This window comes from Tympanuchus pallidicinctus, unplaced genomic scaffold (genome assembly GCF_026119805.1).
Source record: "Tympanuchus pallidicinctus isolate F22 unplaced genomic scaffold, pur_lepc_1.0 scaffold16, whole genome shotgun sequence".
Classification (NCBI taxonomy): Eukaryota; Metazoa; Chordata; class Aves; order Galliformes; family Phasianidae; genus Tympanuchus; species Tympanuchus pallidicinctus.
This window is the reverse complement of record NW_026294679.1, coordinates 26,846,851-26,874,513: the sequence shown is the minus strand read 5'-3', so window position 1 is coordinate 26,874,513 and position 27,663 is coordinate 26,846,851. Positions and strand designations below refer to the sequence as shown.

The following is a 27,663-nucleotide window of genomic DNA, read 5'->3' as shown; positions in this document are numbered from 1 at the left end:
TCCTATTACTGCCTGCACATATTACATACTCATAATTTTCCAAGGAAGTTTGTAAAGATCAGGGAGTCTAATGAAACCAAACAGCCCTGCAGAAACTTCCAAATGTGCTCACATATACCAATAAACTTTTTAACATGATGCTGAAAAGTAAAGAAAATGAGATTTTTGAAGATACAGTCCTGATTCTGAAAGGTATTACTGAAAGTATTTACTTACATATTCTTTGGCAATTTATTGATTAAACACCTGGGTATGAATATAAGGTGGAACAGAAAGATATTTGAAAGGCTAAAATTAACCTTGCCCATTTTCTACAGAAGTCTGTCATTCACTAATAAAGGGATGCAGGATCATAGTTTTTCATTTTCCAATGTCTGATCATCTCTCTTCAGCAATCTGGTCTTTGCTGGGGAATGTAGTCAAGGCAGAGGAAAAGTACAAAGCACAAACATGTTCAGAAAGACCTGCCTAACAGCTATTTCAGCAACAAAACCTACAGCAGTTTAACTGACAAAATACAGACCACCATCTGGAGTGATGATGTCCTTTTTTTCCTGAGAAGAAAAAGTACAACAGATAAATTACTGCGTGCCTTTGTTTCAACAGCTTTTTTAATACTTGTATCTCATTTGCTCCTAAATATAGCACATATATTAACTATTAGGGTACTGAAAATATGAGATACAAGCTGTTCTGATGGTCATTCTTCATTGTGTCAGAGGCACTATGTTGATTTAAGAAAAATCACATTTAGTAATTTGGAATCAAACACTAATTTTAATATGTTTCATTACTTTAACTGAAGTAAACAGACAAACAAAAGTCAGTGTTAGGACTAAATGTTATCCAGAGATTGTAAATTTTGAGCACAGACTGCAAAAGAAACTATGTAATGGCCATGACACGGTTATTTTAATCTGTGTTTATGTGGCTGTGAGGAATTACAGATCGCACTGACAGCTGTACAAGAGTGAGTTTATCCCACTGCTGTGTCACTACAATATGTTTTCATAGACACTGAACGCTACAGGAAAAGCCACAGCACTGACCAGCATGTAAGAATACATTTTAAAGAGCTGTCCTACACTAGTCTGCAACACAGCCCCATAAACTCTAGAGCAGATCTTGTGGTTTCAAGCATACATGTGCAGTATTTACTTAATGTAAAATGTAACGGCCTTGTGATAGCATGCTGTGTTGCCACAGAGGTTTTAGCTGCTAAGGAATGAAAGCTATTAAGATACCTCCTTTATCCTTTCATTTGAGTTGTGAAAGGTGAATAGCCACGGGCTAAAGGACTACAGAGACTTTCCAATTACTTCTGCCATCCAACCACCTCTGCTCGCTGCATGCAAGCTCTCACGAGGCTGATGCCTGGGATGGACCATGAGCTTTGTATGATCACCATGAATCCAAGTATAAGAAAGCCAGAATGAGAGATAACTCTTTCTTCCTTTCATCCACCCCTTCCAAGTATACAGCTACAATATAAACAAAAGACCAATAAAAAAATAATGTGGTGTTTTCCACATTACAGAAAATGACATTATTTGTACACTACTGCCTGAAAGCCAGGGCCCTGAACGAGTAGCAAAAAAAAACCCAAGAGATTTCAACATGCAATCTAAAATAGTTTCATTTCACATCTGAGAATAGAGAATAACCCCCAACACATTATGTGGTATTAAATTGCTTCATATTTTATTCATGCATGGACTAGACATCACAGATGGAATGTGTTTACAAGGCTGGAAAACAAAATGAAGGCACATGGCTAGCCAGCGTGTCTGGTTGGTTTTAAACTACCAAGCAGAGTGGTGCCCAAACAATTTTTCCTCTAACCCAACATTCCATTAAAATGCTGTTGTTCCAATTAGCTTTTTGTAAGAATCTGATTTTAAAATTTTTCAAGAATTCTGAAACTGTAGTTCAGCAAAATTACACTACAGTTTGGCACAAAATATGGATTAAGCACTGAGCTGGAAAAGCAAGTTTAAAATAGGAAAATCTTAATAAAGATAACGAGAGAAATCAATGCACTTATTTGAGAATCCTAGAAAAGAAACACACAAAAATGAAATTTAAAAATGAGTGTTTTTTTTTTTTAATTATTATTATTTCTGATATACTTATTCAATAAAAGCAAAGTTATCCTAGAATTCAGACACAGTGTGCCTGTATGCTCTGCTGGAGATCAATGGCAGTCTAATGAAGATATTTTTAGCATGACTCAATAGCGCACAGGACAGAGATTAAAATAAACTGGGAATAAAAACAATGCTAAAGCTTTGTGGCTCTGCTAAGAAAAGCTCTTAAAACCACTCCAGTGGATATGGAGTATCTCTATACTGAAAATGCAGATCACTTTAATATTGTTAAGTAGTTTTCAAAAGGAGAACAGAAAACAGAAAACAGGAAAAGACTCTGAAGAAGCTAACAGAAATAAGCCTGGCCAGATATTTAGACAGCTCAAACAAAAACTGACAGTAACAGTGTAAACAGTTTCCAAAATGTGTGCATTACATGCTTGTAAATGTGGCTAAAACCTTTTGGGGGTACAGGGATGGTCATAGACCATTAGGAGTATGTACATAGGACATACATAGGAGTATGTACAACACCTTAAAAATACAGCCATGGTCAGTTTGGTTTGTTGTGTTTTTAAGATATCCTCTAAGTTAGGCTTATGTTAAACCTATTATACAACCATCCTGATTAAAAATGCTAAACACGTATTTGCAAAACTTATATAAATCTAAAGTGAGCTCTTTAGCTGGTAGCATCTGAGAAAACCAACTGGAGCTAAAACAAAACTGGTTAGACAAGAGCAATCCAGCTTACATGCAGCTTAAGAAAAAAACAGCATAACATTCCATGACCAATGAAACACTAGTCAAAACCGACCTACAACCTGCAGTACTTTTGTTTACCAACAAAAGAAAACAAGAGAAGGTAAGAGGAAAGTTACTGGAAGTGTGACTGGTCTCAGAGAGGATGCTGGCAAAAAAGACACAGAAAAATTGAAAGATCAGCAAATGAGGAGCACTGAGAAACCTACAGGGGGAACCATCAGATGTTTCCAACACAGAAAGCAGTGTAAGATTTCCCTCCTTAATCTAGTTCTAAAGAGAGATGAGAAGATGGATGGAAATGAAGGACCCACAAGAATAACATAGGTTCACTAAAACTGCTCAGGATGTTTCTGTTTTTACATTGTCACATGTGATTATTTGTGTATCATGGGAGACAAAAGCAGAAAAAAATCAGCAGATGTGAGCAGACTCAGAATCTGAGATAAAACCATTTAATAAACCATTAAGTTAACTAACTTCATTAGCAGGAAAGAACTATTCTAAATAAAGCTGATTTATTTCCAAAGAAATGTAAGGTTACTGCACTGAACCATGTCCTGCAGATGTTACAGACACTAATTGCTTCCTCTGTTGCTTCACTCAAATTGCTGAAAGGTGCTTGATTTTTTTTTGTTTAATATTTCTCACTGTTGAGCCACTTGTTTTTATCGCTAAAATACAATTGTGGTTGTTATGGAAAACAGGTCCTTCTGGCCAGTTAGCCTCAGTAAAGAAATGCTGTTTTCTAAGGAAATTTTCCAAAAGATCTATAGATGGAGGCTACCTATAATACAACAGTTGATCAGCTGTTGTACTGGGACACAACAGACACACATCAGCTCCTCTCTCTCTAAGCATAAATTTAAAGTATGCTTGTACACAAAATCTAACCAGGCCTTAATTGTGAACCTGTCTTGATTTACAAATATAGTTTAATATATTTAAAACTATAATTGCACTTTTCTCTGCTGGAAAGAAAGTGGATGATGATCCAAATCCAGTAGCAAGTTCCCTGTATGTTCCCTGCCACACCTATAAAATCCTATGTGGGATCAGGAATCCACCCATATGGATCTCAGTACCTATGCAGCTAACTGCCCACTTTGAAATATCTAGATGTTTTACATCATCATTTAACTCACACAAAACACAGACAAGATTGGAAGAACAGCCACTAATAGTCAGCTGTTTTCAGCAAAACATCACAGATAAATCACCAAAACTATCTGCAGTAATCAGTGACTATAGAGTGACTCTGCACATGTTTACTTCTTATCTCAGTGCTTAAGCATGTCCAATAAGACTGAGACAGCATCTGAAGACAAGCAAGCATGTTACTTAGCTCTCACATTAAGAGCAAGCTCTTAAGCTGAAGTCTCAGAATGACAGCATGTCAGGACCTTGACTATTCCATAAAGTTTTTTATTCCATGGGAAAAACAAAAATCAATAATTCCAACCCGGCTCAAGTTAACTAACCAAATGTGCAAAACAGAAAGGCCTTTACACAAATAGGTGGCCAATCAAAACTACATCATCACAATTACTACAGGAGTCTAATGGGAAGAGACACTGAAATCCACACCACATAATGTGGATAGCTTGAGTGGGAATTATTTGAAAAGTCAGGCCAGCAGAAAGGTGGTAAATCCACTAACATCAAACAGCTCTGATTTGGGGAAAGAGTAGTGGGCAAAAAGGATGGTTTGTGTCTAGGTTTTAGTAAGGAGGTTAGGGTCTCATCAAGTATATTAGTAAAATCACAACATGGTACGAAGTACAAGAAACCCTGTACCAGCTGTTGAAAGGTTATCACAAAACAGGGTATAAACATTTGGGCTATTACTAAATTGCAGGTGGACCAAAGGAGCAACTGCTAAGGCAAACACAAGAAAACCACTTCAGCATCAGGGAAGCAAATGGTGACAAAGGGTAACAAGATTTGAGCTGAGATCAGATAACTAGGTCACCAGGGGCCATTATTCTCATCCAGGATGATGAAGCATTGCCCTGTTCCGTTATTTGAAGTTCTGTCAACTTACCCTGAAGGTGAAATAGGAAAAGACTGAAAAAGAACAAACTGATGTGGGATTAAGAAATTCAGGGCTGAATGCAGATTAGGGCCCTTTATCAAACCCTAATGTGGCTACTTTTGTGATAGCACAACATCTTTTAAGCACTTCCTTGGATAACCTAAAAACAGTGATATTCTTGAGACTCCCAAAATGTGCAGTTCACAAAGGACCTGTCTGTGTGTTACACTTACAGACATTTGGAGACAATACGGAACCAAATGCAAAGCTCAGCATCAGACTTGAACTATGTCAGTCTTCTAAAAGGTTCTGGAAGACCTGAAGTGCAAAGTCAACAAGCTGATTAGTCTGAGCAGATTACGTATTACTTTGACCTGTTACATACATTGCAATATCCTCTGTGAAGAGATCATCTCTCTAGAAATTAATCCATACAGCAGGTGAAGGATGTTTAGCCATTGCAGAAGGCAGATATCTGGGATGAAACTGTGCTGTGGATGAGCATGCAATACTGCTACCTCTCCTTTCACCAAATCTTCCCAGTCTACCTCAAGAACAGGCCATGACACGGAACAGTCCTTACTGCTCCTTTTGTTTCTTCCTTTTTACCACACAGACATGTGAGGAAGGGTGACCACACTGGACCCAACCCTGTAAAGAGGGGATAGGTTGTACATTGTTGATTTATGGCTCTCATATAGTTTTGCAAATGTGTTCTGTCAGGATTCAGGATATAGCTGGCTCCAACTGACTGCTCTTACTCTTTACCAGAGATTACAGCAGCAGATGTAGGGGACTAGGCAGTGTGCAACCTCTAGCATTGCTATGCATCCTGTGTAATATGGCATAACAGTACAAATTGAAGTCAGCTGCAGCTGATGTGACTAAAAGTGTATGAGAACTGAATAACTGAAGAGCAGACAATACCCATTTGGACCAGGTGGTAACCACCACCAAAAAGCTGTTATCCCATAGAGCAGCCACATACAAAATATTGCTGTGCACTAAATCCCTAGACTATTCCTCCTTGTGCAGCAAAAGATGGTGTTTCAGTAGCAGATTAAGGGTGCACCACCACTAGCATTTTAGTTCAGACAAGAAAACATTTTTGAAGCAAATATCCCAGGCCTTGTCACTTATTATGCCTTGATTTACATCAGGAGCAGCCACAGAGTGCACAAACTGAATTCATTTCAGGTTAATCTTAAGTGAAAGTTAAGTTACCCCCACTAACAAGTAAACGTTCAGTTCCCACCAGATGAAAGGTAATCTGAAGCAACCCCTGTTGTCCCTGAAACATGTGCTGCATGGACACTGAGTCCTTGGCACCAACATTTTCATCTGCAGATACCATGCTGTCACACCACTTGACCCATTAATACACATGAAGCATCAGATGCCTTATCTCCTTATTCAGTGTTTGGATCAGTATTTGAGGCAAAGCTGCAGCTGAATACTCAGTGGCTACAGTGCTCAAGAGTACCTGGGAAAAAATATAAAACTTGGGATGAAAGGGAGAAGCACCACTGAACAAGCCTGATTCAGCACTACTGGGTTTTGTGATAATAAACACCATGAAATCCCTAATTTTACTCTTACGTAGTTAAGAGCATTAAACTACAGATACTGTATTAAGGTTATTACTGATTTTAGCCACTATAAGGACAGGTGCTGACACTGTATGCTCCCTTTGGTATGTTACTCTGAGCAGTACTCCCAACTGGGAAAAATGAGGAAAAAACAACAAAACCAACCCAAAAGAAAGACATTCTCCCAACTTCTGTACATTTCTGTGGGGAAGCATTTATCCTGTTTTGCTAGAACTACAAAGAAAAATATTCTAAAGATGTTGGTGACTTTCCAACACAGGAAGCTTCCTGTGATTTTTTCCTTCCAAAAGACAGAATCAGGTTCTCGTTCCTCAAACTTTAGGTGACTCTTCTCATACATTTTGTTAATCAGTGACGTTTTGGAAAAATTTTTTTTGTGTGATTTTATTCACTCTCACATATGATTGCTACAAGGAAACTGTAACAGGTGCATTACATCTCTAGATGACTCTCCCACTCTCTCTCTCCCTGTGTATACACACACACCTAAACACTGACTAGAAAAGTAAATTTTGTCAGATAGAAGACTTTAGATAAATGCTACTTTCAGATCCTGGATCAAGTTCTGAATTTATATCTCAAATGTAAATCCCATGATGCTCACTGAACTGTGATAGGAAGAAGTATATATGAAGTTGACTTGTAACATGTAGCTGTCATATAAAATTTCTTTTCTTCTTTTTTTTTTTAAAAGAAGACAGAAATTGCTATATTGTATCTTTTATGTCAGAGAAGATGAGAAAGAAAAAAATAGAAAGGTATTAGATGGAAACCAAAGGGAGCTTGCAGTTTAATTTCACAAGCCTACCCCCAGTAAGAAAGGGTGCAACTATCACCACATGTACCCCAGGCTGCACCAATTCCAGCCTCCACACTGTACCACCATCCACTCCCAGCACAAGGTTTTGAGCTTTTTTAGGTAAACTCAAAGAATGATCCAAGGGTGCTTTCACACTGATGTGACTAGCTTCTCAGTCTCAGTGATGCCTTGCTGTGAGTGCTGCAACTTGCTGTATGCAACAATGACTGTTCAGCATTACTTTTCCTTCTCTAAAGTGCTCTGCTTGGGAGCAAGTCCAAGGTATATACTCTCTACAGTGTTTGTGTACTTTTCTGGCAGAACAGGTGGGAGCAAGGAAAGGACATGTCAAACACCTGTTGCTCCTTTCCTTTCTGAATTCAAGGCTTCTCTGTCCTTTCAGCTCCATCAGCACAGAGCAACATCTGGATGCAGGACTTAAGGATTTTTCCAGTGAACAAAATCTATTAGCAAAGAGTCAAACATTGGGATTTACTGGTCAAACGATGAGCTCTTCCTCTCAGTATAATACTCTACAGTATTTGTGAAGCTTGGTAGTTTTAAAAGGGCAGAAGATTTAGAAAGCTGTCCAGAGTTAAAACTGATGTTTATTTCTTCTTGGATAAAAATACTTCCACACATCTGAGCATGTCCCAGATCTTACGCTCTGTAAGTACAATGTATCTAAGATAAAGAATCCTGTATAAAATATTCAGCTCATCAAGTTATTTTTTTCTGTGAATGGATATATCACAGACCTGATACATAACATCAGGCATACAAATCCAAAGCGCATAAAAGAGAAACATAACTTACTGAGAGAGGGCCTTGGTAAATTATTAAAGAGAAATTAAGGTGCTTTGTTTCCATACACTGTGATCCTGAAGTACAGGCTGTATACAGATAGATCCCATTCAGTTGTTACTTACACTAACAGTCAAACAGCAACTCTATGTCTGTAGATTGTAACAGCAGTGCTTTCCTCCCCACGCACATAATTTTTGCCTAGAAATAGTGCTGGCTTAAGAACTCCCATTGAACACACTGAACAAAGTAATTTCCACCCCAGCTACTCTTACAGCTCAAGCTGAACATTTGGCTTTGTGTCAGCTGTGTGTCCTGAAATAGTACACAAACTGAGGATGAACAAAGTCATTGAGAATATTCTGGCATCAATTCCTTGCTCACACTGTGACCATATGTAGAGCTTCAAGGGCTTTTTAAAATTGTTATTATCATTGTTAAACAAGTATATTGTTAGTAGCCTGCATAGTGCTTTGACCAGCAGAAGGCAATCCCGAGCTCTCTCACTAGTCCAGCTCAGTCTGTCAGCGACCAGCTTCCTTTCACCCCAGGCACTGGATGCCACAATATCCACTGAAGGTTGACTTAATAAAGCAATGTCTACTCCTGTTTCCCTTTGCAGCCCCTTTCCGTGGTCCTCAGACAGGACCAAGCCGACTGACACCTGATAATCTGCATGCTGCAAGCCCCACACATCAGTCTCCTGCTGTCATCACAGCAACCCACAACAGATTCCACAGACAAAGCAGGAGAAAAGAAGGGGGAAATAAAGAGAGAGAAAGAAATCTTTCCAAACCTTCAGGTTTTTAGTAAATGACACTCAGAAGTGCCAAGCACCAGGAGGTTTCTGCTTCTCATACGCATCATCTATTTTTGTCTTGCACCTCGTGGCCTCGCTGTTAGAGGAAGCGAGAGAGATCGGCTTCATCAAGGACTCGGCTCTCTCTCACCTCGGGGGAGGGGAGAGCGCACCTGCGGGGACAGGGACCGCGCGGAGCTCCGCTAGCCGGGGCACCGGCCCGACCCGCCGCAGCCCGATCGCGCCCGGGCGACGGGGGACCTACCCGGGATAGCGAGATGCCCGGCAGCCAGCAGCCGGAGCGCGCGCAGCGGGACCGGCCCCCCGGCGGGACATGGGACGGGGAAGCAGCAGCCGCCGCGCCTCTTCCCGCCGCTCCTTAGAGCGGGGGTGCGACGCCGGGCGCCGGCCCGACTCGGCACGGAGGCAGCATGCCGCCGGTGGTGCTGTGCCCGCCCGGCCCGGGGCGCTGACACGGACGCTCGGGCGGCGGCGGCTGCGGCGGGGCCGGTGAGAGCCGCGCGCTGTGACGTCTGCGGCCCCGCGGTCTATTTATAGCGCGGCGATTGGATTTCATTCATGAAACCGGGGCCGCGCGTAAAGGGGCGGCGGCAGTGTCGTGAGCCGCTTCTGCGCCAGCACCCGGCGTGCCAGCAGCCAGCAGCCAGCTGTGCGCCGCGCCCTGCCCCCCCTGCCCTGCTCCCCCTGCCCTGCTGCTGCGGAGCTCCGCACGCACCTACATCCCCAGCGAAAGGAAGGGATGCGCGCACACATACGCACACGCACTCCGCGAATACCGCACACCGCGGTGCAACGGTCTTGAAGGCCCCACTGGACGGTCCCCTAATAAGGTGCACATGCTTTGTGCAGGCATTATAAGTGACTTCTGTCCTTTTTCATTAGTATTTGAAACAGGTGCAAAATTAAAACCATAAAACCCCCTTCTCCAAGTTGACACTTCTGTCCTGGGAGTTTTCTATCTGGTAGCAATGGCCCAAGCCCTGTACCTGGTAAAAGAGCTCAATTCCAGAGCAGGCTGCCTGCTACAAACACCGCTCACAGACTCTTCACCGCTCGATGTCAATAAAATGCAATTAACTCTTCAGCACAGGAAAGGGAACAGGCACAATGGCTGTGGCTGAGGGACTCTTCTGACGCAGCTGTGACTCAAAAAGAAATCGTTCACTTACAGCAGGCCACACAGCTCACAGTCGGCCAGCAGTAACAGTCATCTTTTGGAAAACATGTAATAATGTTGTTCAAAGAGCACCTCCTCCAAACTACAGTGACCGGTACCAACAACACACTAACGATATCCAACTGCACTCTGCTTACCGTCAACCATTTTAAAAATTCCCAGAAGCCAAACTCACATTAGCCAGGTCAGACCGCAACACTTTTCAGTTGAGCACAGCTACGTCAAGAAAAATTACAGTTTGCACTTCACCAGAGGCAATTAAGCACAGGAGAACAATTCCTGTCATTGCAAATATTAAGCATGACTTTTTCTTTTTCTTTTTTCTTTTTTTTTTTGAAAGTTTCTTGGTCTGCATACAGAAAGGACATTGAAGAAGGGCAACAAGACTTGCGAAAGGCTTGGAGAATATGCCCTATGAGGAGTGACTGAAGGAACTGGGGCTGCTCAGTCTGAGAAGAGGAGGAGGCTGGGGGGAGACCTTACTGCTCACTTCCAATATCTGAAAGGTGCTTACAGTGAGAGTGGGGTTGGTCTCTTCTCACTGGTGACAGGTGACAGGATGAGGGGAAATGGCCTCAAGTTGTGCCAGGGTAAGTTTAGGTTGGATATCAGGAAAAACTTGAAAGGGTTGTTAAGCAGTGGAATAGTCCCCCCAGGGAGGTGGTTGAGTCACCACCCCTGGATGTGTTTAAAAACCATTTGGATGTGGTGCTCAGTGAGATGATTTAGCAAAGGGTTGTTAGAGTTAGGGTAGTATGGTTGGGTTGTGGTTGGACTCGATGATCTTTAACGTCTTTTCCAACCTGAGCAATCCTGTGATTCTATGAGCTACTTCTTTTCTACTGATTGTCTTTAATTTTTTTTATTCTATGTAAGAACAAAAACCCCTGTGTGTTCACTCATTTCCAGGACACAGCATTCCAGGAAACAGTAAGGCCCAGGTTCATCCCACTTAACTTAGGGGCTGGGCAAAGCAGGGCGACAAAAAGTGGCTAGGTGATACAGAGGGTATTAATCTTGTTCTTTTGGTATGGCAAACCTTAATTCTCTACGGTCACTTTTGTTTTACAGTCCAAACACTTATTGAAGACAAACTACAAAGTTATAACACATGTCCCTATTAAAGACACCTGCTGTACCACTACTGCAGAGAATCTTGTTGTAAAGATTCTAACAGGTAAGTTAGTGTTACCTGGGAGAAAACTGCTGCAAAGCAACCAGACTTGTTCTGATAATGACTCAAGAAGCATCCAGACTGCAATAAAAATAACATTATCTCCACTTGCAAGCGTCACACAGAGTTGTCCTATAGGCATAAAGGAAGAGGGAGAAAGTATTAGTTTTAGTGCACAACAGTAAAAACAACAGAATCCAGCAATGATGGAGATTAGTTAGGTGGTGAAAAAGGAGTGGGAAGAAGTAGGGCTTTGCATCTGATGGGCTCAAAGAAAGGTTTCCCTTTTTTTTTTTTTTTTTTTTTTACTGTCATCAAAGGGTATGCAAAGCCTGAAGGTTTCTGCAGCTGTGGAAATAGCTGCAAGCTACTAAGGAGTTTCCACTTTAATGACCATCTAAAGCAACTTTTGTCATTCACTACCTTTCCTTCTCAAGTGTATGACTTCTTATAGAGTCCAGATTGCATCTTCTCCAATGAAGTATAAAATAAAAACCCAGGACATATCTTACAATCCTAACATCACATAATCATCAGTATTAACATTTTTCAAAGCATTTAAATAAACAGTGGAGTACTGACCATAAACTTGAGTGATGTACCTTCAGAAGTGGCTGGAATGCATCTCTAATACTGTACAGCAACTGGCAGTTTCTAGGCTTTGATACAAGAAAGGATAGTAATAAACTCTAAGTGTTCCCCCTGAGTTAGCATAAGTATTAAAAATGTACGAGTGTTAAAGCTTTACTCAATTAGATGTGTAAGCATTCCAAGTAGCCAGCTTGGATTTTTCTTTTTTGACAATTTTCAGGGGATGGATAATAGCAAGAGGGAGAAGGAAATAAACTCCATTTCTACAAGCAATCCCAAAGGACGTGGCACTGGACCATGGCTAGCATTTAACTAGAATCTGGACTGCCAAGTCCATACAGCTCTCCAAAACGTGATTATGTGCTGCCAAGTATGTCCCATCACTGCATTTCCATTATGTGCTGCTAACACCAGCACCAAAATTTAGAGAATAACTTCATAAAAAAAGAAAGAATAAAAACTGCATTCACACCCATAGAGAATTCTATTTAGAACAATTTTAGCATTACTAAATCACAAAATATATTTGGAAGTGAAAATGTAAGGGTACATTCCTGTATGTTCCAACACCTTATACGTTACTCTGGGGCTAAATTGACCTTTTGTTTGTTGAGAATGTGTTTCTCTAGTGATTAAGAGCATCATGAGAGAACATTAGCTGTGCATAAACCATAACCAAAGTTAGAAACAACTTTGCTCCTGGCTCTGGTAATTTGGTTTATCTTCAGAGGCTCCTCCAACATGTATTGTTAGGATAACTCCTTAGAGAACTTTCTACCAATTCAGAACTGCTCGTCAAGGTCTTCATCCAGAACAACTGAAATTACTTCCCCGATTTTTGGCAGTAACATCCAAGTACAATGACAGTTTCCTAAAACAAGTTACATAAGCTTATAAACAGCATAAACAGCTACAGGACTTGATTCTGCTCCCAGGTAACCACACAAGAAGGAATGGCCTTGTGTTGTACCAGGGGAGGTTCAAGATAGATATCGGGAAAAATTTCTTCTCTGAAAGAGTGGTCAGGCACTGGCACAGGCTGCTCAGAGAGATGGTGAAGTCATCGTCTCTGGAAATATTTAAGGAAAGGGTAGATGTATGTGGCACTTTGAGACATGGCTTAGTGGGCAGCACTGCTGGTAGGTGGACAGTTGGACTGGATGATCTTAGAGGTCTTTTCCAACAAGAATGATTCTGTGATTCTAAAGCAGATCTGATATCACACAGGCAGCCTGAGGCAGTGCAAGAATCAAAGTCAGTAGCACAGGATAAACTGGAGTTCTCCCTCCTTTACCCCTGAATGCAGGGGATCTTAGTATTAGAAAAGCTCTTAAGAGCACGTTGAGATTAAAAAGCTGTTAGCCAAAATAAATATTAATTTTACAATGAATTCAGAAAAACAAAGTAGGTTCAATTATCCTGTATGGATATGGACAGTACATTGCATCTTGTAGCCCCACAGGGATAGAAGGTACAATCTTTGAAACCTGCCTTCAATAATAAAAAAGAACATGAATGAACGATGTACAACCAAAATAAGGAGACATGGTGCATCAATTACAATGGGAGGATGGCAAATTCTGTATGTAGGATTCGTAGTCTCAGCCAGCTGGCAGCATGTGAATTAAAATACCAGAATTACCCAGCTCCCATCACTGAAGTCTACTCTTCCCCTACAACTAGGCTTAGAGGTTTTAATTATGTGGCTATATCAAAATCACTTGTAACTACTTTTGTTATGGATTGGCATATGCTGCATTAGATTTTACCCATAAAAAATTCATAAAGAGAAAAAATACACTGGAAAAACTACATAAATGTGTATTAAAATAAAATTAAAATTGAACTAAATTCAACTCATTTCCTGTCTTTTTTTTTTTTTTTTTTTTTGTGTGTGTGTGTGTGTGTGTTAATGGGTTTGCACTCAGAACTATACAATTCCCATGTCAAATGCATACGCATTCACAACTGGCCTTCTTTTCAAAACTATTACATATTGTTTGCAGTCCTTTAGCAATGTGATTTTTTTTTTGTCTAATAAGGACAGAATTTAAGAGTTTGAGATAAGGTGCTTCTACGTCGCGATCTCAACATCTGTTCTCGGCCAATTGTGATATAAAGGAAATCAAATAGGTCAGCTGCATCCCTTTTCATAGTACCCACCCAATTCTGCCACAGTTCTCAGAGATGGAGATGTAACTTATGCAACTGTATATTCATTGTATGCATTACAGACATTTGCATTTATTTCTTTCCAGTTATTCACTGAATGCTAAACGCAGTGCAAGACGTTTATTCCTTTAGAAGCCTGTCATGCATGAGAATATACTGAGACAGTCTACAAATGAGATACAGCAACAATTGTTTGCTGTGCGAATAGTATTTCTACACCATTTTTCCCTAATGGAGAGAGATAAAATGCTTAATATGTGCATATATTTTGCATAGTCCTTTTGCCGTGAAGCTTTGAGAAGAGTCTAATTGTTTCCCAACAGCTCTTTGTTAGATACCTGAAGGTACTAAGTACATTCCCTCTTAGCCTTCTTCTCCACATAAACATAGCTCCTTCAGTCTCTCCCTGTACATCTGGCTTTTCAGGCCCCTAGCAACTTTACTTCAGCTGCAGCTTCACAAATACCTGAGATGAAGGGAATAATCACTTCACTGACCTCCTTGCTACGCTCTTCCCAGCGCAGCCCAGAATGTGGCTAAGTCTGAATTTCTGGAAGAGCGCTCCGCTGACTCAGGTAGGTGTCAGTTCTGCTGTCAGAGTCCCATAAAACCTTGCAAAATTCTATTACTGCCTTTAATACTGCCTTGTTCTTCTGCACAGGCTGCATAGTCTGGTCTTTAAAAGGGCTGGATTCATGTGAGTTGTCCCAGTTTGCAAAGTTAGGCCTATGAAGATAGAATTAAGCAAAATAAAATTTCATCTTAATAAGGACAACAAGAGGAACAGCTGAATGCTTATATAATAGTCTCCCAAGGGAAGAAGTGGAAGAGTTACAGCTTGCTGAATTCACAACCCAGAGAGGACAAGGCAATATTAAGAATTTGTTGCATAGCTCAGTTTTGTATGAAATAGGGAACTATTTTTTTTAAAGATAAAACATTTGCAACAGCTTGCCTTGGTTACATTGCCTGCTTCTAGATCCTCAGATTTACAACATCAATAGGAAAGATTTAATCAGCTGATGTACTGCTCCAAAGCAAAACTAAATGGGAAAAACTGACTATTAGGAGGATTTATTCCACAAGCGAAGAAAATCAGAAATGTGTTACATTGAGGTATAACAAAACTTCGCCAACTACCCAGAGTTTTATCAAACTCTTTAGCTTTATCAACTATTTCCAGTATTTAAGGGGTTTCCTGAAGTAGAGGAGACTCATCTTTGAAATCAATGGTTTGCTCTCTGTGACAGTGCTGGAGCACAGAGCAGAAATGCTAAGTCACAGCCTGAACCAATGATGGAGCACCTTGTGGGAAGGAAAAGTCAACCCAGGGGAGCTAAAGTGCATGCAATATGCCTGAGTGGCTGGCCAGAACCCTGGCTCCACCCCTTCCCAGACCTCATTTAAGGGTTGGCAATGGAAGCAAGGGTATCTTGCTGGAGATCCCTACCTACCTGAGGCCTTCTAAAGGTAAGCAGATTCTCTGTTTTTTTCCTGTGTGTATGGCTGTTGCCTTTGAATAAGTCCTTATTTGCTACAGCATAAGACTTTGCTGTTATTGCTGTGCTTTCCACCATGTTACAGGAGCATTATAAAATATAATGCTTACTAGCAAAACAAATGCTAATGCATCAGTGGAATGTTGACTCAGACAAGAATTCTCAAATCTTAACAACTTTGTCTGTAAGTGCTGCCTTTGTTCACAAAGAGAAACATGTCAGAAACACATCTTCAGTCCAGAAAAACTCCTGATTGCCACTTCATAGGAAAACATTCACAAGTGTATGAAAGGCTAACTCCAGGAGAAAATCCTCATCTTGAAGAAATTATTTCATGTCTGTGCTATGTTATCCATTTATGTCACCTGTAAAGCTAATTTCTATATAATGGTTACAAATTTATTGTAACCTTTCTGCCATCCAGTCGGATGTTAATGAAACAGCAAGAACTTCTTTGAGAAATGAAGTGAGAGTCATAGCAACAGTCAGCTGGGGAAAATTTTCTGTCTAGCCTTCTGGCTGGATGTTGGTTTCAGTCCTTTCTCTCCACAGATCAGTCAAAATGCAGTTCTGAGTACTGAGTTTTAAACAGCGAGTGATATCTGGGAACTAAGATGCTCTCAATGGCAAATGCTGCCGTTGCTTCTCCCTCTTGATCTGGGCTATTGAGCTTTAAAAGCCAGACATAAATAGATCTTTTCTCACACTTTAAAGCACTATAAATGTTCTGCCTGCCTTTAGGGGCATGTAAAAGTCACCCAATGTATTAAAAGCCTAGTAGTTGTATAAGGAGAAGGATACAAAATGCAGATCAAATTTTAAAAGCTGAAATATTGCTCAAAGACTACCACTTCTACAGGAACAATATATAAATAGAAAACTCTGCACCTACATGCAATTGCTGCTCCAAGTTCTTTTATACTGTAAAGAGATCATGCAGACAAATCTTATCAAAGATATCTAGTTACAGGAATGGGAAAGCGTAGGTTAGAGGTGGAGAGAAAGAGAATGGAAGTGTATTTTATCATCTTTTCACAATAGTCAAAGACTAGTATACGTCTCTGAATCACTGCTTACATGTAACTCCAGAATCCAAAGCCATATTCTGTTCTTTCTAGGCTGGAAAACAACTGGAGCTGGATTAAGTAGTAGAATCAAGGGCAGCTTAATTTCACCACCATTAATCTTTGAAACAGTCTTGTTAAATATGATTTACCCTTGCATCTCTGTGCTATAGGTAGCTATATTTATCTACAGAAAGCAATGAGTAAAACTTTCCACTTGACCCCCATGAGGTTCAATTTAGGTGCTATCTGTAGAATTAGTTGTAACATGCAGGTTCTAGAATGAAGACATCAGGTAGCTAAAACAAAACAGTGCTGAATGAAATGCCTATCTCTCTACTGTTTGTTTGTTTGTTTTTCCCCCACTAGGCTGTTCAAAGAATGTATTGCTTTGGGTTAGTTTTTTTTAATTCAAAGATTACAGTAAAATTCTTCATTATTTTGACTAGTGTGATTCTGCACATGGCTTTAATAATTTAAGATCCAAACTCTTTGTTACTTTTTTCTACATCTTCTGCTTCAGAAACACAGGTTATTTTTAAAGAGAAAACTTTGCCAGAAATGTAAAAACCTTCTGTCTCTTGCAGCTTATTTGAATCAGTTTATTAATTAATTATAATTACCTGATTTAGTTACACTAGGCACAGATTCCGACATAGAGACTGTATTTCCGCAGAACAAACTTAAATTCAGTGGACAAGCCTGGATTATTTCAACACAAGGTTTACATTGTCCAAACAGCACTCATCTGTTTCAGTGGTTTACTTCAATATGCCTAAACAAATCTCACTGCTGCAGTTCTTGCTTCCTAATGAGTCAAGGCCTTACATCACACGCAGAAAGTTCACTGGGGTTGCTCTGGGCTGGCAATTTTTTTATCCCTTTGAAACATTTTATGTAAGTAAAAAAAAAAAAAAAAATTAAAAAAAAAAAAGGCATAGCTGAAGGATAACAGTAACTCCAGGATTTGCAGAAAAATGCACAGAAGACATCTACTTTTATATCTTGAGGAAGAGGGCTCAGAGGCAGTAAATGACGGTTTGCTTGCTTCATTGTGGGCTGTCTAAGGGGTCCTTCCCAAATTGTTTTCACCAGGAATCCTTATCAGAATTTTTTTCTTCTTTACTGACTAAAAGCCACCATCTGTGAAAGCACATCCTTCTTATACACAGTTGAAATTTTTACAGAGCGTGTGGAATACACAACCTCCAGGAACTGCCAAACAGTCATCCTCACACATTTGAAAAATGGGTTAAGGAAAAGAACAACTCAGTGGATTCAAGTTACTACATATCTGTGTGATTTTCAAAATATGAAGAAAAGGCCATCATTTTCCAACTATGCATATGCAAACAGATAACTACTGTATTTAAATATGCCAATATCAGAATTTAATAGTGTACAAATAAAAACTGATTAGAATAGCCAGTTAGTTTTAAATTTAATCCAGCATGTGGGTAGCTCTAATGAAGTCAAAATTGCTTCACTGTCTTGAAATTTATTGTATGTATTGTATGTTCATTTCTGGGGAGATATGTTGAGCAGACATCTTGAACTCTATTATAGATACACTTTTTAAATAAGACAGCAAGGGCATGTGGATTTTTATTTTTAAAGAACATCTCATACTATTTTCTGAGTTAGAACAAGTCCTTTTTCTGAGTAAGGGTGTAAGAGAAGAATTATGGAATTAGTAATCTTATGTGTGCCCACACCTGCTGGCTAAAGTGCTACAGCAGAGTGCAGTTCATAGTGTTTTAGAAGCTGCATGTGAATGCCTCCCCCAGCTTGTCTCCAAAATCTTCAGGCAGGAAAAAGTATGAATTAACTTTTGAACAGTATCTGTTACAGAAGATGACAATTTTAAATTGTAATGAAGGTGAAATGTTTATTACACTAATAACAAAATACTTAGGGTGAGGTTTTTAGCTGAAATTCAAAACAACAGTAAAAAATATATTACTACTTTAAGACAAATGTTGCCAGTTCCTTCATGAAGGAATTACCAGTGGGAAGCTCTGTCACAAACACACAAGGAAAGGAGGATTAAAAGAATCAGATTCAAACCTGAGGAAATTCTAACAGAACCAGTTGCATGGCCCCAAGTAAAGCCTGTCCCACAATTTCCCTTAGAAGAGTGGAAATTATCTGTAGAAATATTCCTCCTCATCTAGCAACCAAGAATCCACAGATAAGTTTAAACATGCATGCATAGTGAAAAACATGCATCTGAAAGAAAACCAGCTTTATGAAGCATTAAGCAATAGCTGTGAATGATGAACTAAAACATGCACGCAATCAAGAGACCATAATACACATCTGTCTCAGGTCTAAAAGATACTATTGCTCAGAACAATTCCTGCAACATTTGCCCATTTACAAGCCCAGGTCCATCTCATCACTGATAAAGCAGTGAAAACAAGTAACTAAAACTCACTTACTGCTATCATGTTCACTATGTCTTTATCACTGGTAACCCTCATCTTGAAAGTGCAAATGCCTTGCTTCTGAGAGTGGAAGACAAGATACTTCCAGTTGGCAATTGGATGTTCTGGGGTAACAATGTTGTTTATATACATGTATTGCAACTCAGATTTCTTGTGCTGGGTACCTTGCTGTTCAGGTGCCCTGGACAAATGGATATTTCAGTACTGCAGCATTTGTTTCTTGGTTTCCCACCCAGAAACAACAGACAATTGTCTCCTGGTTCTGCATAGGTGCTATGAGAATCAGTCATTCCTCTCTGTGAAAGCACAGAAATCAGAAATGTGTATAGCACAGGATTTCACAGTCTGATAAATACTGCTAGAGAATGTAAATTCAATTCTCAGGACTAAAAGCTACAAACACAGCAACACTGCCCCTTCCCTCTACACACCAGCCAAAACAGTGCAGCAGCTCCCTCATGTTCACATTCTCCAGTCATAAGCATTTGCTAGTTTGGTAAGAACTAATTCAAGTAACTTTAGGATTTAAAATTACCTCATCTACATTTAGTTCTACTGCAGGTTACTGTCTCATACACACATACACCTTTCCGCTGGTTTTGCACAGTCCAGAGCATGGCTTTTATTCATGGCTGAATTGGCACCTAAATTACATTGCTGGAATCTGCATTCTTGTGTGCAGTAACGCATATATACCATTTTATTTTACTGATGGAAAAAGTCATCTCTGGGACAGCAGTAGCTTCTTTAACCAGAGAGCTGAATTTACTACCAGTGCTCTCCTAATTCCTCAAGAAGCCCGCAAACAAATAAGTTGTGACTGGATATTAAGGAGGAAATAATTCTGCACATACATGTCTTCCATAGATGTAGCTTTTTTCTGAATCACGTATGAGATATATAAGCTAATTTCTGCACATATTTGCAAACTAAGTTCTCTTCAAGAACTGAGAAGTGCAACTTGCTCCACACTCATTCCCACTATCAATACTGGAGTTTGTGGATGTGCATTTTGCACTAATGCACACATCCATGATGCTGAAATCTCTATTAAATAATTAATAGCGTCACAACTTGCATTCACGTAATATTACACGCTGGCTTTCAGGAACTACATTGCCTATGATTCTATTTTTGTTCACAAAATGTTTGTTATTGATGGTGTGCTGGAGGGGGCTCATCAAATTGCTAATGCAACTATTAAAGCTATCAAATTATCAATTTTGAGGGATCAATTCAAAGCACATTAAGATAAGCAGAAATCCAAAGTAAACAAGGACGTCTCTTCCCTTCAGTGACTCTCTTAACAGGTTTGGAATGCTGAACTCTATTCTTCCTGACAATATTAACCCCTTGTTTGGACGACCCCCACTGGCCATACACTTCACTAGCTATTTTGGGGGCTCACTAAATGTTCTGTTTTGTCGTTTGGAATTGCAAGGGTGGATGGAGCAGGTGTGGGAGGGGAAGATGAGGAAGAGCACTGGGTTAGTGTTTATTTTGAGAGGCTGGGGCAGAGACTGCTTCCTGATAATATGCTTATTTTTATTCACATTGTCAACTATGTTTTCCCATGAACAAATACTTAAACTTGAGAGGAAGTGTTCCAGAAACATATATCAGGATAAGTAAAGTGTTCACTTCCTTTCCCCTTATTATGAGAAAGCAATTTGGTTACATGAGAAAGTAAATAGATTCCCTAGGGATGCCTGGGAGGGGGGGGAAGGAGTCATTCTTGCAGGAAATCCATTCTCAAAAGCAGTTGCAGCATGTCAGTGTGTTAGATGATCTTTAGAAGCTTCATATGTGACTACAATAAATGAGTATGTCAGAGATAGGGTTTCCTTCATTCAGGGAAAAATCACATTTGCATTTTGCAATCTTAATTAAAATATTTTCCTTTCAATAAATTTTAGAAGCACAGTATGGTCCTATTTGCATTATTACAACATACATTTAATACATATGGCAAAATATAAATTAATTTCTTATTGCTTCTGAACATACAATAGTCATTTGAATTCACTGGCCTTTTTAGTCTGAATTTCATTGACTGCTGGCAAATTTGAGCAGGAAGTTGCACTATATCATTTCCTGAGGTTCCTTTACAACCTCAATTTTCCTGTGTTCCTAACTAAATTCAGGGGATGTATTTGGTTGGGGTTTTTTTGTTTGTTTGTTTTTGTTTTGTTTTTTTAACTTATTCTTCCTTAACAAACAGCAGAGATCTAGCTCAGTACAGAAGAAGCTGGGTATGTGATTTGGCGAAAGCATTATTAATAATGTGCCTGTAATTCAGGCTACCAACAGCCCAACCTATATCCAGACTGCACAGGCCAGAAAGGAGGGATGCCTGATTGCATTAACTAAAAAAAAAGGAAATTGAAGTGAGAGAAACTTTTTCCTCATCCTAGGATTTCATACATTTCCCTTGTCTGCAGTTGCTCTGCTTAAGTATTCATTCTTCAAAACTTGACTTAGCAGCTTCTATTGCTCCGATGCTTCATTCAAAAGCTGGCCGTTAGGCCAAATGCTGTTATGTGTAGAAGCCACCCACTGACCAAGTGTGGAACAACACATATCCCTTATCCATTGGTTTTTATTTGGTGAAATAGCCACATGAGGTTGAGTAATCCTGTAAGTGAAAGGATTAATCCTAGGACTCTCAGTTACTACTTCCAGTGCAAAGCTCTTGAAGTTATAGGTGCTGTAACTTGAAAACACATGGAAGAAAGCAGTTGGACAGAACAACAGTGGCAACAGCAACCCAAAGCAAAGGAAATCAGTTGTTCTTTCATTTCTCTTCAAGGATACTTACCTCACTGGAGAAAATAATATTCATATCCATTTTTAACTGCTTGATTAGGATCAGAATTCCATTAAAGATATTTCATGTCTTTTACCATGGCTTTCCTGAAGGGAAAAGTAGAGAGGGAAAAGAAGACCATAAACCTTACAGTTTTCAACCTAAAGTTGTAAAAAAAAGCCAAACAAAAACAAAAGCCAAAGATAACATTTATCATATTTTATATTGTAGAGCAACACTGCTTACTCAACAAAACAGTCTTTCAAAGTTTCAAACATAGGTAAACTGAGTAGCTGTACTTTTCACTCCAATGCACTGGAAAAATCATGGGTACAGATGAGATTTTGAGCATACCTGGCAGTTGATACACCTCTCTTAGATTTTTTTTTTTTTTAAAAAAAAGCTTGTTTTTGAATAGTTGTCTTCCAGATGTGGATATAAAAAGCACTCTGTGCATTACAACCAATCACTGCTGCATCAGGGATTTGTCAACTAGTTATTCATAGGCCAGCTAACAGACCAACCACCACCTTATTACCACCTTCCACAAGGCAACAAGATTGTCTTAAAACATGAAGTTGTAGTCTGATTTTATTTATTTATTTATTTATTTGGTATCTCTTCCACCTTTAGTCCCAAAGGAAATTAATTAGAGAAGTGTTACTATGGGGGTAAATTATTGTGGTGAGGTTCTCAACAGTGTTGAGGTTTTCCAAGAACCTAAGGTAGGAGCAACACTGATTTTTACCCCAATGCTGTCCTGAAAGCAAAGCTCAACGGGGTAATCAGCTTTAGAGGTTCCATGCCAGCTTGAAAATGCAGATTCTTCAGCTGAAGAGGCCTGCTTAGATTTCCTAGGCACTTCCCTCCTTATGTGAATAATCAGAGTTGAATTTAGGGCTGAAATCAGCTTCCCACAGAAATTCCTACCTTCAGCAGATAATACCCTGCAAAGACAACAGTGGAAGCGAGCACAGAAAATGAGGTATCACCTCATTCCACCCTGCGAAACAGGCAATACGCTTACACTAGAATCAAGGGCACAATCTTTATACTGTATCCTTCCAAAAGGATACTACTTCTGCCACAGAAGGAGCAGCTTTGCTAGTCAGCCTTAAGTATTTCAGTTGCCAAGACTGCATTACCCTTCCTTAGCTGCTGTTTCACGCAGCTATGATTGTTAAGAATCTTCTCAGCATGTTACCTACTGTCTTCACCCTGACACGAGGGCAGGCCCAAACAGCCTCCACATCTCAACCTTAGCAATCACAGCCTTACCACACAAACCCCAAACAACCAACAAAGTAGAGACGTTAGCACACATGGGAGTCTCAAACTGTTTAAACACCTATTCATGTGATACTGAGACATTCATAACTTTTGTTTCCTCATTACTGATGCCAGATTCAAAGTTATTTCCATCTTTTTTTCCACAGTTCTCTCTCTCAAAAAAAAGATTTGATACACCTGATCATAAATTCACAACTCTCTCTCTTTCCATTTCACTGAGATATCAGGCGTTTCAACCAGTATTTCTCTGCTTTGCCCTCACTAAAATCCACAGATACTGACTCCATTGACAGATTAAGATCTTCCTCACTTTCAGGCAGATGTGCAAAGTGTTTCCACTAGCTCCATTCATAGTTTTTCTCCAGAAGTCATTAATTATTTACACTGCTGTCCTGTTAAAGGCCACAGTGAGACTCTTCTGCTTGCTGGGAGATTTTTTAATTGTGTATAAACAGGCAGAATGTAGTTAAACCTGATTTTCATCATTACTATGGAAAAAGCTTGAAAGTTCCAGTTCACTTAAAAAAAGGAAGAAAAGATTCTGGTCTCTCTCTTCTCACCCCTCAATCTTACTTCTACTTTATGGTTTTAAAGATAGTTGAGAACATAAAAGAAAGGTACTCTTAATTAGCACTGTGCTTCCTAGTTACAAGTCTAACTTAGCAAAGATCTTTGCTACAGTGGTAGTGGGGGCAGATCATCTCAGAAATAGAGCAGCTAAATGACACATGTAACTTCCTTATCTGAGTCTTAAGGAGCTCACAGCTGAAGAGATCTGGCTTGAAGCATCTCTTATCCTGCACTTCTGTACTACAGAGCATCTATTCTGACCACAGCAGCACAGTTCCTTCCCTCCCTGATGTGCTCCTCAGTCAGGCAGGAAACAGGCTGTCACCTGGACTGACAGCACAGGTCTTGCAGGAGCACTGTTGCTGTCTGCAGGACATGCAGTACAGACATAAACTGAGGGAAAATAAAGCCAGCTGGAACAAACAGTAACTCAGTGAGGGATGTACTTTCATTGCCTAATTCTCTAAGGTGGTGAATTTTTGTTGAGCTGTCAAGAAGCAGAGGAGGCTGTTGCAGAGGGCTGGCAGGCAATACAGCCACAGCACAAGCCAGGCCCAGCAGGAACACAAATGAGACCACGTAGAATGCTGGGCTCCCTGGATGGATCCTCAGGGCCAGTGCCTCCTCTGTGCAGGAGTCATTTCCCTAATGACATAGGAAAAAACTTACGGAGAGTGCAGTCAAATTTACTCCTTAAACGCTCCCAGTTGCCCCTTTGGATTGTTCAGTAGCCTATGCTGATACAACCTTTTTTCTTCTCCAGTTTTTATTTTTAAAAAGATTACTAACAAACACTACTGCAGAACTTTATCCTCTCAAACTACATAAAAGCTTATTTTTTCCAGCCTGTCACTTCTACCTATTTACTTCATGTTTCCATAACGCCAAATTTTTTCAGTATATCTGCCTGAAAGCTGTTCAGCTTCAAGGCATTATGAGGAAAAAAAATAAATGCTCATAAACATGATGTTTCTACTTTAATATACTTCAAACTTTTGCCTGTAAGATTGCCAGTACGGAGAAAGTTCACATAAAACTAAGAGCAGAAGCTCAGTTTGCTGTTACAATCTCTGCTGTGACACACCTCACTTACTGTACATTACATGGTTGAACAGACATTAGAAATCTTACTTCCCATCGATACCTAACTCAACATTTCCGCTGAATACACGTTCAAGCCTTTAAAGCTCCAGAACTCCAGTATAATGTGAATGTTTCACCTTTCCTTTCACCACCAGTTTTCACAAATATGCCCTTACTCGAGGTCTCCTCTGAGATGAAGATTTAGATAATGTGTGATCTAAATACTTTATTTGGCAGTCAGGTTCTAAAAGAAAATGGGGTACCACCAATGCCACTAACACACACCACGAGCAGTATGCACAGTGACATGGTCAAATAAGTACTCAACAAAAGCACGCGTGCTGAAGCTCTTAATTTCCTACACTCCCCACTTGGAGAAAGCGTTGCCCTTTTCTCATTCCTCTTTCGAGAGCTGTGGGATTGCTGGGTGAGGTGCAGCCCACACTGCTCCCCCAGCAGCCCCCTCCTGCCGCTCCTGCAGGGCCGACCCGCTCAACTCTTACTGCGGTTCTGCTTCCCCACACGTGTTTGCACTCCGCACCCATTTCAAGTGTTGTTTGTGTAACGCACAGACCCATTAATAATTTAAGATTCAACAGGAACCCAGGGGCAGGAACATTCCATATTTTTGCTCAGGCGATAGATGCTACTTCACTGGTACGTCAACTCCATTTATCTCTGTGCATGCTACGTTAATTCACTAAATGGCTTTTCAAACAAAGTCCATTCACAGAGTGCCCGGAGAATCTGCGTGAGAAGAAACTTCAGTTTTTGCAGTAAACGCGCCAGATCGATATTCAGAAAGAAAAACATGCACAGATTTTAACTTTGCCCACCGAGTTTTCAAAACAAGGGAGGCAGCCAGAGCAAAGCCCTCCTCGCGAACAAATGAAAGTCATATCAGACGTACCACGAAACGCCTCTGCGCGGTACTGACAGCGCGCTCGCCCGGCAAAAGACCATAACAAATACCTGTAGCGGCAATTAGCAGCCCCGCACCGGGACCGCCGGCACGCTGGAGGAGCGCTGCGCGGGAAGGGCGCGGGACGGCGACGCGGCCGGGCAGGTGCCCCCCCCCCGCGCCGGGCAGCCTGGCAGCCCCTCGCCCGCCTCAGCCGCTCCTTCCTCCGCGGCGGCTGCCGCCTCGTTCCCGCCTCGTTCCCGGCGCGGCGCAGTAGCCGCCCGACCTCCCCCGAACCCGCCGGGCACACCGCAGGAGCCGTACGGCTCCCGAGCGTGGCACGTCCCTCCTCATCCGCCCCGCGGGACAGCGGCCGAGCCCGCGCGTCTCACCTGAGCGGGAAGCGCGAGGGGAAGTGACAGCCGCCGCCCCCCGCAGCGCTCGGTGCGGCGCGGCACGGCCCGCCCTGCCCGGCCCGGCGCCGCGGGCGGCCCAACCAAGCAACCAACCAGCCTCCTGGGGCGGGCTGCGCCGCGCCGTCATGTGAGCGCGCTCGAGCACGCGGTGCCGTTACAGCCGTTGCGGCGCGCCGCGCTCTGTGGCGTTTCGCGCCTCGCAGGGCACAGCGCAGCCCTGAGCGGTCTTTTCATCCCCCACGTCGAGGCAGCGCCTCGCCTCCTTCCTGCCTCGTTTCCAGCTATTGAGCGGCTGCCCAGGCGGGAAATCCTGACCCGAGCCAGGCGTAATATTCATGCTGAATCTCGGCAGGAGACCAATTATAAGTCTGTTTTTCTGCTTTTTCCTCTGATCCGTGATGCACTAACTGAACTCGTTAAGGAGAGCAGTGCAGGCAAGCCATAGGTAACCCAGCAGTTATGTACAGTATGCAAGAGGGTTGTGGTGCACATTGCTAACATGTTTAGAGCTCAGGTACAAAATTCTGGTACAAAAGGAACTTTCTCCACTTGCTTGATCTCCCTGATCAGCCCTGGATCCGTGTGTGGTTTGGGGGCAGTTTGAGGAGCAGAGTGCTGAGCCCTGCTGCACCTGCGGGAGCTTCACCTGCTGCAGTGACATCGCTGTTGGTTTGGAGGGTTACTGACAGCATGGCTCAGGTAGGCTGAGAAAAACCTGGTTCAGGGCCAAGAGGCAACTCAAGCTAGCAGTACAATGGAGACGCATGCCAAATTTGCTGTCAAATTGCTCTTCTGTTTGAGTGGCAGAAGTTAGCCACGATTCTGTTTAGAACTAAAGAATCTAACCCCCAAACCATGTAAATGAGAGCGAAAGTTGAGTTACTGAATTTACTCTGCTTTTGATGCTTTCTATTTCATGTGCTTTCCTGTGGAGTCATGAAGGCTTGGAGGGCTGTACCTGCTGTATAAGTGTCATGCATGCTGTGTCAGTATGCTACACTGTGCAGCAGCGTATGTTGGCCTGTATGGAGCTGCAGGCAGCCTTGGCTAGTCTGCTTGCAACACATATATCATTGCCTTAGGGTACTGGCAAGCACCAGCATACACAGTGCTTCAACTGTGAGAAGAATGTAGGAGAACAATCATAGGACTCTAGGAACTGGGTCTTGAAAATAAATGACACTCACCACTGTAAGCCCCTCACTATGGGGACAGAAAGAAAAGATGTTAGTAAGTTGGCTATATTTTAAGATTTTGTATAAATCCTGAAAGAAAATGACCCTTGTTGGATGTGTGGTATCAAGGGAAAAGATAGGTTACTGGGACAGAGTTACTGTCTGGACTGGAAGGATTCTTTTGCTTGGTAAGAGTTAATTCAGAGTTCTGGTAGCCCATATCCAGAAACCCAGTAAATAAGCTTCCACTGTGCTTCCACAGCCATCTGACTGCAGAAGTGTGTAGTTGTGCAATTCCAATTAGTACAAATTCTGTCTAAATTCCTGTAATTCCTGCTGAAAACAGTATCATTTGCAAGGCAATCAGAGCAGACAGCAGAG

The 27,663-nt window shown here is 41.1% G+C and overlaps 1 protein-coding gene across 12 annotated transcripts in view; it reads right to left on the bottom strand.

Annotated features, from left to right (window-relative positions):
* Nucleotides 1–26,177, bottom strand: part of RHOBTB1 (Rho related BTB domain containing 1) — a 77,153-nt gene extending 50,976 nt beyond the window's left edge. For 4 of the 12 annotated variants that reach the window (XR_008205254.1, XR_008205253.1, XR_008205251.1 and 1 more), the window contains exons 1-2: nt 25,763–25,854; nt 21,860–21,954 (exon numbers count right to left, since the gene is read on the bottom strand). The gene's annotated coding sequence lies outside the window, so the exon portion shown is untranslated. Of the gene's footprint in view, nt 1–5,117; nt 5,203–9,161; nt 9,184–11,286; nt 11,401–11,850; nt 11,928–21,859; nt 21,955–25,762; nt 25,856–26,083 lie in introns of those variants that run through there. The other 8 variants (XM_052677775.1, XM_052677776.1, XM_052677773.1 and 5 more) reach the window with 8 other exon arrangements.
* Nucleotides 26,178–27,663: the final 1,486 nt, after the last annotated feature.